The following is a 20,984-nucleotide window of genomic DNA, read 5'->3' on the forward strand; positions in this document are numbered from 1 at the left end:
AACGAAATAATTTAATTGTAAAGCATTAAAGGAAATGCATGGACTTTTTTTAAATACTGTGCATAGTTATTTTACAGTTTTTAAATACAGATGTTTATCTGTGTGAATTTTCTATAAAAATGAATGAATTCTGTAATTGTTTATTTAATGTACAGAATCAAGTTTAAAAGCCATAACATCTTTTTTTCTTAATTTTATGAATAATTTTAAAGAATAATAACGAAAACCTATTATTACAAATTAGAAATGCATTCTTCTTTCGCAACTATTACATGCCATCTTTATAAAATGATTCGAACTAATTTTAAAATTATATTTAAGATACTATTATTTCAGAAATTAAACTTAGATTTCTTGTTGTTTCTAATGGCACTTGTCAAAGACAATCCCGCTGACGAAGTGAGTGATTTTAAGCCTTGAGAGCGTCTCTTGTTTCAGAAGCTCCATCAAGGGCCAAGACTTTAACTTAGCTATTCATACGTCACAACCCTTTTTACTGGGCGGCCTTCATTCATGCATTTTATTCATTCGTTCACAGATCGTAATTTAGACCTCCATCATAGAACGATCATGTCTGAACCAGTACACCCAGTGGTATTGTCTCGACATATGTAGCCTCGAGAGATTTAGGCGTGCTCCAGCCACCATAAACGGGGAATCTTCGGCCGGCGTGGTTCGAACTGACAACCTGAGAAATGCAAATCCAGTGCCCTACCAACCAGGCTATCCCGATTCAAACTTAAAGTAGAATCTACCAGCTACCAAACGATATTTTTACTCTAAAGTTGATATAAAAATTTAATTTAAGTTGAGGAAGAAATTTTTTCATTTAGAAATTTAAAAATCTTGTTGTTTCTTATTGGCTTTTTAAATTTATGATTGTTTACTTACCGATTTAGACATAATAGTCATTTGTTTTTTTAAAAGAAATATTACATCAATTATAAAATTGCCTATTTAAAACCGGCTTTATATATATATATATATATATATATATATATAACAAATATTTTTTATTCCCAATGGGATTTTAAGGATGAAGGGGTTTTTGAGCGAATCTTTCTTAATTTCTTAATTCAATAATAAGTTAAATTGCTTCAGATAATTATATTGGATTTGTCATGTTTCAAAATACTTCGTTAATCATTTTTATGTTTAATATTAAGGATTATGTGTACACATAGTGTTGAAATTATTCCTTCATTGATGAAAAAATAGAATATTTTTAGTCACTATAATATCAGCTTGTGATGTAACTGATTGGAAACACTGGTTTCAAAACTTCGGCAATGGACGCAAAATAATGAATTTTATTTGCTTATACCCGTTGCCTTCTGGTATAATAAGAATTGTTCCATTATACAAGAAGATTTTATAAAGAAAGAATAACATGCAATTTAAAGCTTGAAAAGCTTTTAGTTACATCGATAAAATCCATTACATTCATTTTGTTACAACAATAATGTATGCAATGTTCCAAAATTTACCTTTTTTTCTTTTTCGTTACTGTAATATGGCTTTCTTGAACCCATGTAAATTAACCTAAAGATTCAAATTTAATCAAACACCCTAAAAATAACCCAAAGTACGCTTTTAAAGTACTTATTTTTATATTTTTAGAGAAAAGTGTTTAAGTTAATTAGAAAACAGGCATTTTAACATTTATTTTCTTTCTTCAGAAAAGCTTATGAAGAATAAATAAAGTTAAACGTTTTATTCAATTGCTAAACGGAGGAGCGTTTGTAAAGGGGGAGGGGAGAGTTTGGCTGTAACTAGATGGCTGATATGACGTCAGAAAATAAGACTTCCAGGCTAATAAGTTCATTGTGCCTTTGTAAAGAGGATCCTTGGATCCAATTACTTGACGACACGCAAATCTGACGTGAAGAACAAAAAATAACGCGAGTTCGGTGGGGGAAATGTTAAAAAAAAATGGGAAAAAAAATATTATATGCTACCGACAATTACGCCAAGCTTTTCATCTCAATTTTCGACTTTTGACTATAGAATATGAGGCGTTTTCTTATTATTTTGCACTTCGTATTCTTATTCTTTTTTTTTTAATTTTAAGAACGGAAGGAATAAAATTGATAAAAGCCTGAGCTTTTCTTTCCCATTTCTTTCAAAAACTTCTGACGGCATTTTTTTTTTTTTTTTGGTTTGTTCCTTCGTTTTAAAACAAATAATGCAGCTGCGATCGAAGTAAATATTTCCCTCCCCGAGTCAGCGTTTGTTATTTTATACATTTTTTTTAGAACAATTTGTTTGATCAAATGTACGGATCAATTGTATCAATGAAATTTTTTTCTGTCCTTTGTTTGCTATTTTTAGAGATTACATCAGTTTATATATATATATATAAAAGAAATATCCATATCATCATCTGTTTGTTTATTTAAATTGATATTCTACGAAATCTATTGTAATGATTTAAAAATTCACATTTCGTGCTTTGTTTCCGTATTTTTTAAGAATTTTTTTTCCCATTTATTCGTATTATTCTATCTTAATGAATGTTATCTTTTATCTTTTTTTAATATTTTGAAAATCTATTTCCTAAATAAGTCACTGTATTTCTTTGAAAAATTTGACGAGGCTTAGCTTCTCACAGTGTAAAACAATTGTCTTAATATGTCACTTATTCTGCCAAAACTTATTCAGTTTAATGAAAACGTTTTTTATATATATTTTGAATTAAATACTTATCAAAAGTATGAAATTTTTAATTTTCAAAATCTAAATTCTTTATTTATTTTCTTTTTTTACGAAACAAGTTAACATTAATCTAATTCTCATATACAATCGTAATTACATCTGCGACTTTCTAAACAATGCTTTACTCAGTAAATAAATAACCTTTTATACTCATGTCTGTTTTTTGGAAAGGGTATCTCTTTTTTTCAAGAAATTTAGCCTAATCCTTAAGCTTCGAAATGATTCCTTTCTAATCAGATTTAAAAGAATATCACGCTAGATTTTTTCCAGTCAACTGAATTTTCATTCTACAAAAATAATTTATTTTCAAAGCTGTTGCCACAAAAATAAAAATAAATAAATGAAAGAAAATTATGAAGGCTCTAGTGCGTTCGTTCGCTCACTTGGTTTATAGTACAAAAGTGAGTGGTCACGAATGCTTTCTCTTTATATAGTTTATCTATCTCTGATCAGAATAAAAATATTATTTTATTTATGTTCACCAAATATTTTATTATATTGCTGATTTGAATACTTTCGTATATTTATGCATATATATTTGTTTGTCTTTCTAATTGATTTTTCTAAATCAGAAACAAACATATTAGAATCACTCTGAAAATATTAAAATAAGAAATTCTGCTCAGTAAAATGAAAGAAGCAGCAGAAGGGGTTTTCATTTTTTTGAAACTAGCTAATTAACTATTCATTTGTTTATTTTAAAATTAATTAATATGGATGTACACTGTAACAGATAAATTCTAATTTTATTATTTGTAATTGGTTTGATTTTTTGAACGTGAAATGTTATAGTTTTTTTTTCTTTATTAATCACCGAAAAAACATTCTGGTTTATTAGATACGTACTGAATTCAAAACATATAATGATATCTGAATAATCTATGTTTATTACACAGCGAAGTATATTTCATTAATGTATAGTTCAAAAAGTAAAACTAATCGTCCGATGTCTTAAAGTATCTCTAAATGAAATTAAAAATATTTATATCTGAAGTCAAGTCCACAATTTAAAATAAAATCAATGTTCAACTTGCTCAGGATGGTTGCAATGGCATAATACAATGGATTACTCAAAATGAGGCAACTTATTATGGTGAACGTGATGAATATACAATGAAACTAAATCTGACGAATTTTGAGGTTTCATGACGTAACCACTAAAATGTTCGCATAGCTTTGGTTAAAAACCACTTCTCAATACAAACATATATATATATATATATATATATATATATATATATATATATATATTTCATAAAAAATTAGCACTATCCATAAATATCGTGAGCTCATATCCATGCACGAAATACAGTCTTACAGATGATTATTTTTCTTAGAAATCACAAAGAGGAATAAACAATTTTTGTTGATTGAAAAACATTGTTGTGTGTCACGTTATTGATAGCACTTTTTTCACGAAAGATATATAGACTTATGACACACAACTTGGAACGTTATGCAACTACATTTCCGATGCTTTATATTCACGCGTCCATTGTTTATTTTCGAGAGAGAGAGAAAAAAAAAGAATACTTGAGAAATAGAATCACGCAATCTGTTTCCATCCTAGAAATAATTCAATGTTTCATAAAAAGAAACATTTTCGTCTGTGCTTTTTACAGGAGGGCAGGTGTTCCGGATGTAGCGTTATTTCGAACACAATGCGGCATTCCGCCCTCCTGAATCAAAGCTGTTCACACAGAAGGAGGGAAAGAGAGAGAGAGAAAAAAATAATATTTTTCCCTCGAAAAAATACATATGACAGAAACAGAATGGGTTACCTCGCGATTCTATCGGGTAGTTGATTGGTTTTGGACGAAAATCATTTCTCATTTCCTAGAATGGAATGGAAAGAAAAAATAATATTGGGAGAATTTTCGTGTTACATCACACCTGTAAACAGCTCAAGGAAATTGTAACTCTAGTCACGTAAAATGCCATTTAAATTAACGAAGCTTATTTTCTATCCCTGATAAAATGTAAAATTTTAAGAGTAAATTATTAGAGCTACATTACGATATTGTACTTTTCAGCTTTTGAAAACAATATCAGTTGGAATTATAGAAATAACAGCAATGATTGAAAGAATGAATATTTATGAATGGAATAAAAATACGACATGAATGAGAGAGATATAAATTATCCTTTCATACGAAATTACATAAATTATGAGTACGTTATTGTATATTTTATTATTTATTATATTATATCAATTAGAATTATAGAAATAATAGAAATGAATAAAACTATTAATATTAAGGAATGAAATAAAAATACAAGACAGAGAAATTATCTTTTCATATTAAATTATACTCTCGATTTATTAAACTCAGTGATTAGCTGATAGAGTACAACGGGTACAATAGTATTTGATATCATTTACAGAAAAAAAATTAATTTCCTATATTAATGTATATTTTTTACAAACCACAGTGTTGATGAATTTAAAAATTACTTTTTAATGAATTTTAAAGGGGAGTGTTTTTACTAATTAATAAAAAAAATCATTTAATCAGCTTAATTTCTTATTCAGAATTTTGAATTGTGATATCAGTGATTTAAATTTTTTAAGTAATTATAGATGATAATTTACTTCATAGATGATATCTGATATAAATATAAAACTAGAAAAGTAGATATTAGATTTAAGTATCAATATATGATTATCTCTTTATCCTTTAAACCGTTTTTGGATAAGAAATACTATGTGAAAATAAATAATTCCTTTTTACGACAGTCCAATTATTGATTATTTATATATTTCAGAGAAAAACGTTGCAGCTATATTATTCATTGCTGCAGAGAAAAAAATGTCTTATTTGATTTAAAGAGGAGTACTTTTAAAGTTGATCGTTCTGCAATCGGTCATAAAGTAAAAAAAACAAAAAAAACATTGATATTTCTTAGTAATATAGCTGTTAATAACATCCGGTTTTTTGTTCTGTGAATTATCAATCGTCATACTGCAGAATTGTGACTCATAAATGTGTTATGAATGTTTTAAATAAATATTAAATTATCATTATCTACTGCTTTATTTTTTATGTTTGATAATATATTTAATACCTATCAAATATTACAAATTTGTTTTGTATAATTGAAAATGTTAAACTATGCTACCTTTTCTTTTATTACTCACAAAGTATATAAAAATGAAGCAAAAAAAAAAGAAAAACTATATTTATTTGCCTATAAAATTTTTTAAAAAAATATTTTCTTTTTGTAAATTTTGACCCCAGGTTGCACAACTTGTGCCACAATGTTATACAATATTATATTATATTATTCAATATTTTACAATATAATGCAATATTGCGAATATTGTTTAATAACATACAATATATGTGTGCTACGTGGAAAAACTTCCGAGCATATGTAAAAAAAGGAAGTAGCAAAAAACGTTATCTTTCTAGATAATTTATGTTTTGTTTTCGCGTTTGTTTTACTAGAAGCTACTTAACAAAAACGTTTAACTTCATGTAGTATTCTTTTCTTTATTAATATATTTTCAATCGAGTAATGTTTTTACCTCCTTGAGGGTGATGACAGCTATCTCCTCCAAAGATGTTTCATATTTCAGGACATAAATTTTCATAACAGCTGCTCTGTCTATAGAACCCCTCGTAAAGCTGTCTTTCCCGCGCAAAGTACAAAAGACCGTTGAAAAATGCTATCGCCAAACGATAACAGGACAGGTGTTACTGCTCACTGACTGTCTTACACAAAGTGACTTCTATTTTTGTCACTTGGCGTTTGGATCTAATTTTAGCGATCTCTCCAAACGTAAATACTATTTCTTGGGATTTTACAAGATTTGTCGTAGGTTAATATACGACTCCTTATTTATATATTTCTTTTTACTGCGTGTATCAAGATAGTCTCTAGACAACCTATTTGTAACCTTGTTTACGTCTTTCTGAAAGTTGCCAAGAAGTGTTTGTAAAATATAAGGTCGAAACTTAAATATAAAGGAAAAGAGGTTCAGTATTTTGGTAATGAACGTTGTTTCTCCTTGACTTATATTTGTCAACTTTGCAGCTGTCTTGCGGGTTTATTTAAATCCAGGGTTCAAGGAAGAAATATATAAACTGTGCCTTGAGGGGAAGTCGATGATGAGTTGATAAGGTTCTTCAATTTCTATAAATTAAAAGGTTACAGAAAAAAAATTGTTCTCTGTTTCCATCTTCATCAGTTAAGAATGGCTATCTTAAAATGTTATTTGTGCTCTTGTTTTCTAATTTAAAGATCTTAAATTTTAATTACTGTTGTCTTATTTTAGACCCCTTCTCAATTAAGATAAATCTTTTTATATTTAATTTTTTTATGTTGTCTTTCTATTTTTTTCTAGTTGACGTATATTTTTCTACTCTTTATCAGTATGGATTATCGTTGAAACTAAAATTGAATATTTTTTACTGAAGTGAATTCATATTTATGCATGTGAATCTATAATAATGCTGTCAACCGAATTGTATGGGTGTAACCAAGTATGTAACCATTTCTTCATATTTTTTAAGAGAAGACCATCAATATTTTAATAATTTTATATAGCTTTATTTTTGAACTTTATGCAGTTTCATTTTATTGAATATCAAGTATTCAATGACAACCATATTTGAAAATGTAAAGCCTTAAATTGAATGATCTGTTGAATTCTGGCTCGATTTATTTATTTATTTATTGTAAAAATGTGGTTTAATGAAATTTTTCACTGGCTAAATTATATACTTGTGATAAGTAAAAAACATCAATTTATACCAATAAATTATGAAGTTGGACGAAAAATAATATAATGTTTAAGAAGAGAAAAAATGTATTGTCAATATGAAGAACAAAATTTGGATTATGCAAATTTAAATTCAATCTATACTACATTTTTACATACATCTACTCCATTTATTCCATCTATATTTAAACATTTTTATATATTTCATGTTTTGCAAAAAATTTTATAATATGAAGAGTGTATGCATACATTTATTAAACTACACAATTTATGATAGACATTTTATTACAAAATTACATGAAATGACTCGAGTCATGTTACTAACATAATCATTTTATTTTTTAAATAGATTAATAAAAATGTCCCATACGCCTCACTGCTTCTATTTTTCAAAAGAAAATTACTGAACGTTATTACTCACATTTTACCTCTTTTTTTATTTATTTATTTGAACAGTGTTACGCGAATTGGACACCTTTTTTTTCTTTCTTTTTTTGCTAAACCTTATAGAAAATGTTCTAATATTTAGCATATGCTACTTAATTATAGTATTACGAGTATTTCATTCTGAAATGTTTTGAATTTCATGCAAGCAATAAACTCATACTGGAACAATTTGAAATATTTTCTTTAAAAAAATGTGATTTGTTTAACGTTGCATTATTATCCATTTATTTCTTGCTTATAAAACAATCAAATTTCACTTTGCATTTTTTTTCTTGCAGGCGAATTTGAAAAGCAAGACAAAGACAATTATAAGTGAGTATGGATTTTATACAGAATATCTCTCTCTCTGTATGTTGGAATTGTGGTAGCCATGACTTCACTTAATTTAATATGCTTGTTTTTCTCTCAAATTCCACCGAAACCGAATTCTAAAAAGCAATTTCTCCATTTCGGAACCTAACGTATAAGCAAACTCATATTTCATTTTAACATCACTTATTTCGACTTCAAAATACGATGCGTTGGCATGACGTCAAGGTCACTGTAGAGTGAGTCTGCCAAATTTCAATGCCAGACTCCAGAGAATGTAAATGTCTCAAGGTAGCTCTTCATTCTTACTTTTATGTATTAACTGTCTCTTTCAATGAATATTAATGGGATTTTGATGAGTCTGAGCGTGGTCCTGAGGCTTAAGCTTAATATAGTTCCGCCTATGTGTTTTTTCATCTTTAATAGTGGATAAAAATACATCAAAAAGTAAACACGAATATTAACGGAATTAATCAGCTTCTCTCTGTAAAAGTATTTTTAGTGCTAAATACTTGTAAATAGTGCGAGGAATATGAGATTTTCTTATTTTGAAGTATGCACAATTTTCATTAAATTAATTGTGTAAAAATAACTAAAAGATTTACTGACCCAAGTGAAAATTATTAACATCAGCGAAAACATTTGCATAATCTATTCAAAAATTTGTGCGTCAATCCATCGTTTATGACAGGGAAAATATTTTTGAATATGTGCAGATGTTGAAATTTCTTCCATATTGTATTACTCATGCAAGCGTTAAATTAAATATTTAAAAAATATTACAGGGAAAAAGTGAAATATATAAAAAAATATTACAATGATGTGTTTTTGCAAAGATATAATTTATATTAAAATTGAGAATTTTGTTGATATGTATTATTAGGAAATCCTTGGCTAATTAAAATCAATGTTGCTGAATCCGAAAATATAAAAATACGACAGCTGCAAACGTTCATGCAATGAGTGCAAAACTTAAACGTTTGAAACTCATTTAAAGAATTGGGCACATATAAAGATTCTGTTTCAGAATACAGTAACCAACATGATCTTTTCTTTAGTAATTTACGAAATTCAAGTAGTTACTTTTACTCACTTGTGAATCTCCTATCTATTCATTACAATATGACACTTTTTATAAACCAAGTAAATCTATCAAATATATAAAGAATTAGTCTCTGATTTTTGCATTCTGATCTGGAAATTTATGTATCAGGCTTTGATTTACCGCAAGCGTATATTATAAGGGAAATGTATAATTTTTAGATTGTATCTTTTTGAGTTCGTTGAATTATGTTAAATAGTTTTTTTGGCATATGTGCTTATTTATTGGTGAAGCATCTCTTTCCTTTTATTCTGGTCACGTTCGCTTATCCTTTTTTATATTTCCTATGTTAAGCAAACATTTGGTAAAAATCGTACGTTTAATACTCCAGAGAAATTATTTTATGATGAATTCAAGTTTTGTAAATTATTTTTGAATAATTTAAAGACTGTGTCAGTCTACAATTGTGATAAAATAAAAACCATAATACTCTATTTCTTCATGAAGAAAAGGCTTTATAGAATTTCAGAAGTATTTTTAATGAGGTAAAAAAATTATAAACCTTATAGACATCACAAATAGTCAAAAATAGAACCATTATTGGAAGTAATAAATGTTGTAGAGAAAAATATCGTTAAGCATTTTTAAAAGTCTTCCCATGGCTAATTTCCTGATACTTTAATACAAAATTATAACTGGGTTTATATAAAAACAAGGAATTTATGCAAAATATCTTCTATAAATTGTATATGAGTTTTGTATATTTATAAATATTTCATTTAAAAGGCTAATTGACTAATTTATTAAAGACAATCTCTAGAAATGAAATATAAATATTTTAATAGATAATAATAATTTTAAATGTAAATTGTAATATCAGTTTATTCATTGTAAGCATAAATGTATAAAAATGTAAGCAAACGATCTTTTTTTTAATTTCCAAAACATGAGCAATATATTATATTGGAGATACTATAATGTATTGTACATATTTATGTCAGCATTTTCAGCTAATCATGCGTTACGTACACGCAAAAATCCGCTATAATACAGAATAATTTATGTAGCATTTAAAATTATGCATAGATTTGCGAATTGTGAAGATATTATACGTAAGACTTTAAATTTTTAATCCTTATCTCTAAAAAACGCTCTGTATAGTATCCTAGTAAATGTTTATCACAAAATGCATATTATTAAAATATCTATCCACAATCGCAAGTTTAATATTATTATAGACATTATTTTATCTCAAACCAGAAAAGATAATACACTAAAACAATATGCTGAAAGTACGTTATGTTTCAGATTTTCCATCTTTATGGAATCCCAAGAAAATGACCTGAATAAAATATTTTGATAAGAATAACACTATTTAAATATTTTTCCAATTAACGTCTAATTTGCAACAAAATTAAATAACCATATTTTTTTATATTAGAAGTGTTTATATATTATATTAAAATATGCAATATTGTTATAGACATTATTTTATCACAAATCATCACCTATACACCTATAAAATACACTGAAACAATGTTTATCATGTTTCTATGCATTATTTTCTATTTTTTCATCTTTATAGAATCCCGAGAAAATGACCTGAAAAAAAATAACTATATGAATAACATTATTTAAATATTTTCTAAATTAAGGACTAATCTACAGCAGTATTAAATAATATTATTTTCTTATATTAGAATTGTTTATTTATTATATTAAAATAAGCTTGCCGTATATATGAGAATATAGAACCCACATGTTTACCGCGTGTTTCTCTCACAAGAAAAAATTCTATTGTTTGCGAGCAAAGCACAACGACTTTTTCAAATGCATTATCTAAGAAAATGTTATATAATAACAGCCCTTCGACTAAATATTGCATTTCTTTATTATGACATTTCTGCCACATCATATTTCAATGTAAATGCGTATTAAGCAATCTCCCAACTATCTTTAGAAAATTCCAGTTGTTTTAAGACAGAGAGCGATGACTTCTTGAAATACAATGCTTTAAATGAATCACCTCAGAAGGATGTTATATAATAATAATAATCCTTCAACAAAATTCCACGTTTCATTTTCAGGATATTTTTGTCACATCATATTTCAATGCAAATGGGCATTAAGCAATCTCCCAGTTATCTTTAGTAACTGCAACTAAAAAAAAAAGGGAAGAAGCAGCCTTGGCAATTTATATGCAAGTGCAACAACTTCTTAAGCACGTTTGGGCAGAGGAAGTTTATAGACAAAATGCGACGTTTTCAAAATTCTGCGAACAATGACTTCTATGAGAGTGTGATGTTTTGCATATATAAACCGAATAATTTCTATGACAAGCTACCACCATGCCTGGCATTTTTACCACCTCATATTTTGTATGGAAATGCTTTTACTTCCATCAATGCCAATATTTTATGAGAGAATACATCACACGAAAGATATATCCAGGGTGCAATAACTTCAAGCGCGTTAAAGATATGCATCCACTCAAAACAAAACGTATCTAAGAACAATAGTGCTTCACTATACGAGCACGATATCCTATTCCGTCTCTTCCACAGTACGGAATGAAAAATAGAATTCAAGGATGATAACTCTGTATTCCATACAAAACAGTTGCTATTACAGTTACGCATTGCATCTGCTGTTTGTATTTCCTTATTTACAATCCTATAACCTTGAGGTCATTGGCAGCATCTGAACCTCAGCTCTGCAGCCTTCGTCTTCTCAAGGATTTTATTCAAGCTTTTGTGAGAGTTCGAATGCTTAAACATAGAATAAGGAATTGTTTTTTTTCGCGAGTTTTGTTAAGTGTTGGGTGTCATTCATCACTGTACGGCACGTGGCATTGAACTTCTATAATGAGTTCAAACACGACTTTGGAAAATCCATTATGATGTCATTATCAAATGTCTCCGAATGTGCGTAAAGCGAAAAAATTTGAACAATGATATGCTTGACAGATCTTGAATTATTAATAATATTTCATTGTTGTGCGGACTTGCTGCGTTTTGATGAAATATGAAATCATTAATCAACATGGAACAAATTTTTAATTTTATGAGTTAACATACCAGTGTACGTAAAAAAAGTAATTCAACATTGCATAAAGTTTTATTCAAAACTATTAATGTTATCCCAAATAACGTTTCATATAAATGCAGCATTTAAAATATAAGAAATCTAATTTATTGACAGCTTAATATTTATTTCATTTTTTGCTAGTTTAGTCTTTAGCAAGCGCAGATAATAATCATTAGCACATGAATATTCCGTTATAATTAAAATTATGAATTATATGAATAAATTAATAAATAAATAATTTATATTAAAATTAATAAATAAATTATACTAAAACTAATAAATAAATTATACTAAAATTAATAAATAAATTATACTAAAACTAATAAATAAATTAAATTATCATCTTTAAAACTAAAGAAAGATAATTAATTTAAATATTAAAAAAAATTATTTCTGATATATATAATTTTAATTTTGCATGATCCAAATATAAAATTAAGTTTACACCGATACGCTGATAAATTAAAAAAGATTTTAATAAAATATATTTATTTGGCTTTTATCTTTTATATCTGCTTATTAGGTGAATAAGAATGAAATGATAATTATTTTTTCTCTTAGTTAATACTGATGCTATTTACCTTGAACATAACATTTAACTTCGCAAAAACTCAATTATTTTTATAGTTTAGATTTAAAAATAACATAAAGAGATTATTTGGAATGTTAAAAGATCTTCATTTATATACATTTTTTTTATTTAGAATATTCACAGAGTTTTGTTGTGAAGTTTTCATAGTGAAGTATATTGTGTTAATAAATATCGTGACATCTGTTTTCAAGTGACATTTCAGACTATTGTGCAGAAATGAAGAAAACCTCTTATAAACAAAACCTAATAATAAAATTGGATGAATCAAAAGTTTAAAATTGAATACTAAATCAAAAATTAAATATAGTTTTTTTTTATTTTATATATAGTAATGTATTAAACTACGCAAGGTTCTAATTTTATTACATTATATAGTTTTATCAGTTCTATTTTAACTTTATATCGATATTGTTTGATGTACACTGTAGCAATTATTTCAGTAATGGTACTTAAGTATTTTAATATTTGATTATTGTATTAGACAGTTAAGTTTGCCCCTAAAAATTTTATTAATGGGATTTTTAGAAATATTTTCAGACCAAACCATCGGAATTTGAGGCCCTTAATTACAAATATGGAATGCGATTCCCAACAGTGGTATAACTAGACAGTATTTAGTATACGACAAATAACTTTAAAGGGCAAAAAGTTCGGTCCTGAAAGACAGAACAGTATTTTATATTATTAGAGCGTTTCATTCCTTACATCACGGGACCGTAGGACGGCACTACTAATCTTGCCACTCAAAAATAACGTCAATAGCCCCTTTAAACAAAAAAAAATCCGTGAATGAATGTAACCTGTAAGCATTAATGCAAAAAAATCTCATTATTTTAAATAATCAATCATATCTAAACAGTAGCTTTTAGTTAAGCAGCTGAAATTACAATACGCATGCCTAGTTTACTGATCTTGTAAACGATCCTTATTATTTTAAAAGTTTAGTTATTTTCAGATTATATCTTCCAGGAGGAATGAATAAAATTATTTATATAGATAAAACATCCACTACATGCTAATTAAATCCCCTTCTTATTCAAATAATTTATTTTTCTCTACCTTTATTTCTGGATAACTATTTTAAAAGTAAAATCGAAACTCTTTGCTTTAAAGTAGCTTGCACAAATATACAAATAGTTTTAAACGTACTTCTAATACTTCTCCGATCAAAACTTAATCTTTACTTTCTCTCCATTTTTTTCAATGCGTTAAAACTATTTTGTAAGCACATGGCACATCTCTTACAATATCTTTAAAAATAATGTCTGAAACTTTATTTTGTTTTTCGGCTGCTTTAAACGACAATCGGGGAAGCGAATGGTTCAGTTTAGAGATAATTTATTCAAGAGGTGGCCTCTTCATAGCTTATAGAAGCAACTGGAGCCTTATATCGTTTGTATACTGGCGGAACGTTCCCCGTGGACGTATTTATTATTTCAGTTTGTCTTCCACGTAAAGTATACATGGCTCTCCCCACACTTCAGAAGCGCTAAATTGCTTGTCTAAACTGTTTTCCGTTGTTCAAAAAGCCATAGATATTTATGGTTGGCAGGGTTCTTCTCTGTTTATTTCTTATGCTTTTTTTTTTTTTTTTTTTGTTCAACAGTTTGAAAGAAAATCGTCCTTTACTTATTTTGCTGGAAAGTTTATTCATTTTAAATTGTGTATACTGAGTTTGAAAGTTTTCATTTTTCTTGATTCCGACTTGCTGTAAATTGTTTATTCATGCGTAGTCTTTTATTTTTATTTGAATTTTGCAGTCCTATTTGTGACGACGATAATTTTGTATTTGAATTTGGTTTTATAATATTTTAGCATTTATTTAATTCTAGTGAAATATTCAAAAGTTATGATTACATTGATTATCGCGCATGCTTTTTTTATTATTATTATTATTCTTTTGTTCAACAGTCTGAAAGAAAATCGTCCTTTGCTTATTTTGCTGGAAAATTTATTCATTTTAACTTGCGTATACTGAGTTTGAAAGTTTTCATTTTGCTTGATTCCGACTTGCTGTAAATTGTTTATTCATGCGTCGTCTTTTGTTTTTATTTGAATTTTGTAGTCCTATTTGTGACGACGATAATTTTGTATTTGAATTTGGATTTATAATATTTTAGCATTTATTTAATTCTAGTGAAATATCCAAAAGTTATGATTACATTGATTATCGCGCATGCTTTTTTTTATTATTCTTTTGTTCAACAGTCTGAAAGAAAATCGTCCTTTGCTTATTTTACTGGAAAGTTTATTCATTTTAACTTGCGTATACTGAGTTTGAAAGTTCTCATTTTGCTTGATTCAGGCTTGTAAATCGTTTATTCGTGCGTAGTAGTTTATTATGCGTTCTTTTTTTTTGTATTTTGTAGTTCTGTTTGTGGCGAATATAATTTTGTATTTGAATTATATTTTATATTTATTTCTAAAGAAATTCCAACAAGTTATGACTGCATTGATCATTGCACATTAATTATGAATATTTATACAATTGTTAGGAGAAAAAAGACGGACAAATGTTGCTGGTTATTGCTGTGATTTTCTTTCAGAGCAACAGCTTTTAACATCCGTAATGCCTGAAATTCATCATGCATATGTTATGCATATATATATATATATATATATATATATATATATATATATATATATATATATATATATATATATATATATATATATATATATTGTGAACATGCGAATTGTTTTATATCAATCAGTCTACTGCACAGAAATATATTTGATTAAAAGCATTACTGTTCAAAATATTAACTGCAAAATTTGCCGTAAATATTTATTTTGTTTTATTAAACTATTGTTCGCTACAAATTTAAATGTAACGCAAATATTTATTACAGACACAGATTTGGTTATGCATTAAAAGAAAAGTATTTGTCAGACATCTGCCTTTGAAATAATACTGTTTAAGTACGTCAATGTTTTGAAATATTGTTTAAACACGCCATTTTTTAATAATCATTCCAGGTCGTTATTTTAAAATTCGTTTTTTAATAGAATAAATGCTAAAGTCGAATTTATATATGTGTGCTTGTAATAAAGATTAAGGTGTATATATTGGTGCTCTACAGGCCAGGCTGTCTGACCTAGAGCTATCTAATTTGACCTAAATATATTTTTAAGGGTAGGAATGAGTATATCTGAGTGATATTTTTTTAAAATTTTAATTTTATTAAAATAAGATAGATTTTTATGATTTGTTGAGATATCTTCTAAAAATATTTTTTGCCACCGTTATAAAGTTCAAAAAATATCTTTTTAATGATGCATGTTTAGTTAGAGTGAAATTTTTTAGAATGGATTTAATTAACTTTTTAATTTATTTCATCAATTAATTATTTTTAAATATATCCGATAGTTATATATTCATTGTTAGGAATAAAACCGAAATCGCTTTTATTGTCTCATCAAATATTTGACTGTTTTATTTTCTTTCATTGTTGGTAATTAAAGACGGACTCTATTTAATATCTATATAGTTTACAGGAGAAATTAAAAAATGACGTTACAATGCCACTAAATTAAGAAGATGGATAAACAGGATCATGGAACCTGGAACAGGATCTCAATGAAAAATGTCATGTACTTAATAATGTCATGCACGTAATCTTGTGTAAGACAATCACAGCACGGTTTTAATGGCTGATAACTTAACAGAATCATGAGCATGTTTATCTAAACTATTTATCTAAAATTAAATATAACCATTATTTTCGGCAAATCAGCCTATCGCCAAAGGCGACTAGTTATTGAAATAAAATGAAGTCTTGAATTCATAAATAAGAATATTGAAATTCTTTCATCTTATCCTAATGGAACAAAAACCGCCAGTCTTTTTTAAATTTTCAGTATAGTGAAGGAAAGTGGATATATTTTTTATAAATAATTCCGTTGTATGATTGCATACAAAAGCGAATATTTCTCTTCATTTTTAGTCTTGGCCTCATATCAAATTCCGATTATCTTGTTTTTTTTTTTTTTTTTTTTTTTTTTTTTTCGTTTTTGATTATCGTTTTTACCTATTGATGGTGTCAGTTAAAAAATATGCATCCTGTCTTTAAAGAGATTTAGTCAAAACTTAGGCACACATTTACAACAATGGTGGAAAGATCGTATATTTAAATTCAACTAATCAGCTTGTGGTGTTATTGAAATGCTACGCCACAATACAAGTAAATACTACGATCAATAGTCAGTTAACCTACTAGTGGATTGATTTCAAAACAATAAAAATTTACAGTGCTAGTAATAAAATATAAACCTTCCTAGTTTGTTGTGTTTTAAGCTACTGCTTAACCATGCACACAAAAATAAACAGTCAGAATTCAGATAAACAGTCATTTTATTTAACCGCTGAACGGGAGGACTCTCAAACTTGAAGAAAGCTACATTCTGGTAATACGAAAATAAGCCAAATTTCAAGTATTTAGTTTTTGTGTTTTAAAATTATTGTACTGAAATATGGAAAGAATGGATAAAAATAAAGTCTTCAAAAACCTGAAAACTTTAAAATTTTGCTTAACCTATATCAGACTAAACATAGGCCAAATTTATCATAATATTCCTTTATATTTTCAAGCTACCTTATTAACTGGTAGCATGAAAATTAATGTACAAATATTTTTACAAAAATCTTATTTTATATTTGGATTTAGCAAGCAGGTGATACCGTTAAAATTTTGAAAATGATTTTTTTTAATTATTACAACATTTTACTAAAGTTTATATTCTTAATGCGCATGTAATCAAAAATGTTAGATATTTATTACTTTACGGAACATGCTTTATAATTAATAATCCCATATTTTTATTATAATTCATTGCTTTAAATTTACTCATTGCTTTTTAATTCTACTGATACTTTTTTTCTTCTTTTAATAGACGGCGGACTCTATTAGGAACTTTAGCAAATAATTCACAGAGTTATAAAATTTTTTATGCATATATATTAAAATATAAATAATCAAATTTCTTGAAAAGAATTTTCAAAATGAAATATATTATTTAAAAAAATAAAAAGCATAATTAATAAAAATTTCAAAGCTTTTTAAGTGATTTAATTTTTTATTTTTTCTATTATTTTTCCTTATTAGCCAATATAAATTTATTTGGAACAAAACTGATTGATTATGATGATGATGTTGTTATTCCAACTAAAATCTAACGTTTTAGAAATATTTTTAAGCTCACTTACTGAATTTTTGTTAGAATTTTATGTTTTTTGGAACTAACATTCACTGTTAACTAAAGCTATTATATAAGAAATATAAAATGCATATCCAGTTTTCTTTTATTGTTCAACCGAAATCTTTATAGTCTATTCTGTTTAATTTCTTTAAAAATTAAGAGAGTTCAAATATATTTATCTATTTACAATATAATTTCAAGAAAAGTCATTAAGATACACCCTTTTGTTTTCCTCTAGGCCCTTAAAATATTTTTTTATTGAACAATGTATTTTTAACACTATTTTAGTTCAATATAAAGATATATTTTAGTAATGAAACGATAAAAATAAAATTTCTTTTCATTATTTCAAAATCCACTCTACCTTTAAAATCATCCACGAATTAATAACTTGTTTGATAAAATAGCATTATATCCAAACAGAAAACACAAAGTATGCAGCAATATGTTTTTACTGGAAATAAAAATAAAAAAGGTTTGATCGAATCCAGAAAAGCAAAATATCTCATCACAAAAGCAATATTTCCAAACCAAGAAAGCCCACTTTGTGGTAGTCCATAGTTAGAAAGAGCTTTGCACCGCAGAAATCTCTATAATCTCCAAATAAGTTCGCGAGTCCTTTTTACACGCAATACCGCAGAATTCATGAAACTTTAATGAAGTTTTGCAGCTAAAGAGAAGATGCCTTTTTCTGAGGTTGCTATTTAACGTTGGCAGTCACGTTAGACAAAAATAAAGGTTTTACGCTTCTGGTGCTATTTTTACATGAAAGGAGATTGAGAATTTTAGATGCTAAGGCGAAACGAAAACTGTCTTCAAAGTGATTCGTGAAATTTCAATCTTACTGGATTTTTTTCAAAGAGATATGGTAATTTGAATGATGTTTTAAATATTTAAAAACCGTTTGCTTTGGCAACTATGACTGGATTTATGAGACTTCTCTGAATTTATATGATTGGTGAGGAATTTTTAATGGACAGAAGTTTTGAGTTGCATGAATTTTTAATAGATCGGCTTTTGCCAATAGAATTTCGAATCTTAAGCTTTATTCATGTTTCAGATTTCAGATAAGTAAAACTTTGTGTATCTGAAATCAAATATAAAATTTCCAGTTGTGATTTTATTTATTACCGTGTCTTATAAATCAATAAATCATTCGCACTCAATAAACTGTTTTTATATTAAACACGTTAATGAATAAACCATATATTTTACAGGAAATTATTAATTTTTTGGGAATTGATAAACATATACTCGATTTTAAATGCATATCATAATTTATTTTTAACTTTATCTAAGAATCATAAATTTATATAAAACTATTTTTGTATTAAACGTGTTAATGAAAAAAAAAATATTTTACAGGAAATTATTAATTTTTTGAGAAATAATGATTATATACTCGATTTTAAATGCACATCAAATTTTATTATTAATTTTATTTGAAACTCATAAATTCATAGAGCTCTTAGAGAGATTACCAAATTAAATATTACTTATCTTAATTAAAATCCTTTACATTCTGTAAAGAAATATTTCTCTTTTAATCTAATATTTTCTAACTTATTTTCTTAATTTTTGCAAGAACACTATTTTTGCCAGAAAAGAAATAATTTCCACTTTCGTAATTTTGAAATTTAACTAAAAAAAATTCAAAATGTAGATTATAACAAAATTTTAAAAAGAAATACAAGTGAAATGATTTTCGGTATATATAATATTCGTTGCAAATAAATATATATGTAATATTATGTAAATAAATATTTATTTCTTTTAATCAAAATAAAACTCAGATGAAGGGAAATGAAAATTCGATGTTTCTAGATAACACAAAATGTGAGATATATATCTTTACTTAAAAACATGATTATTTAATTAAATTTAATATGATATAGAAATGAAAGGATTACGTTGTTACAATGTATTTTTTATCATTTGCATGACATCAAATGGTATTTCTCTTGGAAGAGATATAATTAAATTGTAAAGTGCCAATATATTCATAATGAATAAATAAAATATAATATTTTTTATAAGCATATAATTTGATGAGTTATTTATTTGAGAATTGGGAAATTTATTTTCATTTCAAACTTTTTAATGATTACGTTAAGTTTAAGTTTATGATTAAACCATAGAAAGATAAATTAAATGTCAATTTTTTTATGTAAGTAAAAGTAGCAATATAAAATATAAATCAAAGCTAAAACTTATTATTACAATAATCTCACTTCTTGCTTGTTTCTTGAAAAAACACCATATATATTCGGAATGGTTCTTAAAATTAATTTAAAAATCAGAGAATAGTTGCTTCTTACAACTTCCAAGCTGAAATCCTAATTTGATAGCAAAAATTGTATGTTATTTTTTATGATTATCAAATGTGTAGCTTAATCCTATTACATAAAAATCTATAAAATTATAAATACAGTAATAAGTTGCGTATATGTATGTACATATATATATATATATATATATATATATATATATATATATATATATATATATATATATATATATATATATATATATATAACATTTTGCATGTATTTGTATTTATCATATATATTTGCACAAAAATATATTATTTATAATTTGCATTCAAAAATATTTATTTCTTTTTATTATTGTTTTCTGTATTTTTATAAATGTATATCGCCTGTAACGTGTTCTGAAAAATGTTCGTCTCTTGTATTTTCTTGTACGTTTCCATAAAAGTATTACTTTTAAATTATATTTAAAAATTTTCATTTATTGCCTTTCTTGTGCAAATTTTCACAAAAGTATATGACTCACAATTTGCATTTAAAACATTTATATCATATTCTCACCAATAATTCACTTATAACTTTGATTTAAATGATCTA

General features: G+C 26.4%; 1 protein-coding gene across 2 annotated transcripts in view; it reads left to right on the plus strand.

Moving 5' to 3' along the window:
• LOC129965430 (octopamine receptor beta-2R-like) overlaps positions 1-20,984 on the plus strand; it is a 190,143-nt gene that overhangs the window by 62,718 nt on the left and 106,441 nt on the right. For both annotated transcript variants that reach the window (XM_056079290.1, XM_056079289.1), the window contains exon 2: positions 8,167-8,200. The gene's annotated coding sequence lies outside the window, so the exon portion shown is untranslated. The remainder of the gene's footprint in view (positions 1-8,166; positions 8,201-20,984) is intronic.

The sequence above is a fragment of the Argiope bruennichi genome, chromosome 4 (assembly GCF_947563725.1).
Source record: "Argiope bruennichi chromosome 4, qqArgBrue1.1, whole genome shotgun sequence".
Taxonomy (NCBI): domain Eukaryota; kingdom Metazoa; phylum Arthropoda; class Arachnida; order Araneae; family Araneidae; genus Argiope; species Argiope bruennichi.